We start from the raw sequence: 1,665 nt of genomic DNA on the forward strand, positions 1-1,665 counted from the left end.
AAGATATTTGTGAACTGAAGATAAATAATATAAAACTATAAACACGTGTAAAATATTTACATATAAATAGTTTGTATAAATGTGTAAAATAAAAAAAAAATACATTTATAGTTTATTATACGTAGCAATTTACGAGATTTTTTTGCATTCTTGACCATGAACTTAAAAATAAGTGGTGCTATAGCAAAAGCATTTCCGCCTGATTTCAATTTGATGTGTAAAACTTGACACGTGACTGCCATAACAACAGGGGTCACGTGTCTCTACCCTAACCGCCAAAGGAACGCTCCAGGACACAGTGAGCACGATGTTGGAAGAAACATTTACAATTACGTCTTATTTAGAAGTTCCATGTGGTAAATACAGTAAGTTTCTAGGAAAAGCCCAGCTGACCTCACAAAATCCAGTCAAGTTCGAAACCGATATAAAATCAGAAAAGTTGCAATTTTATTTGATTATTTTTAAATAAAAATATTATTTGTAATAATATAACGAAATAAATATTGAAAGTATTTATAAACTATTTTCGTAATTTATTTTTTATATTCTTTATATTACGTAATGAGAACTAACATAAATTCAAATTGTTTGTGAGGTTGAACTATGTAACTTTGTAAAAAATATCAGAATAAACAGCACAGCCATGTGTATTGTAATGTAGATGTAATATTGTGAACTCCGATAAAGTAAAAAGGCAAATATTTTTAAACTTTTATTTACACTAAAAAATACTTGCATTTAAAAAAACAACAACAATGCATATGATGCCTTTATATCTCAAACAAAACATGGCAAATATCAAAATGTAGGTTCCAGAAGGTTGTTTATATTTCATTTTTTTCTTCACTCCCTTTTGGCCTCAAGAACATAGTTTGGTTCTTGTCATTCTTGAATCTATTATTTCTAGCAATAGTGCTTGAAAATAAAACCGATCTAGTGAAGGGAGCATTTTTTCAATCCAACAATTGTCACATGGAGTGATTGGTTCGAGAGGTGTCCAAATAATGAAATCAAATATTTTTTACCAGTTATATGAAGTTGACCCTGTACTTGGTAATAATATGTATGTGTATCTTTCAGTTTCAAAGTATTATCAAGTAAAGTACAACAAAAAGTTTACTTTACATTCCCTTAGCTTTTAGCGGGCACTTGACTTCAGTAATACCATCAAACCCTACAATGGCATCTGGGGAGGCTGCTAGGTATCGTTTCTCCATGTCCACTGTTACGTATTAGAATTTCAAATGGTCTGAAACCGAGTTAACTGACAAATTTAAATTTAGTAGTTAAATTGTACTTTGGATTTAGTAGTTAAGTAAAAGCCGATATATGATATTTATATTATGATATTTGCCAAGAAGATTGATACACACAGTTATCTTTTTTAACATAAATACGTTTTAATATACACACAACAATACAATTTACAATAACAGTTATTACAAACAATGATTTATAAACAAAAGTTTCACAAACTTACTGGCAGTATGAAGTCTTCCTTTTAGTCTGGAACTTCTTCGATATCTCACCGAGGGTTCACGATGAGCGAGTTAATGTAGGTACGATTTGCTTAACAGGAAGCTAGCTAGCTTTGTCCTTCCTTTTTACCAGCCACACACCCTGATCTCTCCACGATGAATTTATATTGTTACGTCTTCGTTTGTT

General features: G+C 30.8%; 1 protein-coding gene across 1 annotated transcript in view; it reads right to left on the reverse strand.

The window, feature by feature from the left end:
* Positions 1-1,504, reverse strand: part of LOC106473731 (neurocalcin homolog) — a 20,653-nt gene extending 19,149 nt beyond the window's left edge. The window contains exon 1 of the mRNA XM_013934410.2: positions 1,481-1,504. The gene's annotated coding sequence lies outside the window, so the exon portion shown is untranslated. The remainder of the gene's footprint in view (positions 1-1,480) is intronic.
* Between the last annotated feature and the right edge of the window lie 161 nt (positions 1,505-1,665).

Source organism: Limulus polyphemus, unplaced genomic scaffold (assembly GCF_000517525.1).
Source record: "Limulus polyphemus unplaced genomic scaffold, Limulus_polyphemus-2.1.2 Scaffold6447, whole genome shotgun sequence".
In the NCBI taxonomy this organism is placed as follows: Eukaryota; Metazoa; Arthropoda; class Merostomata; order Xiphosura; family Limulidae; genus Limulus; species Limulus polyphemus.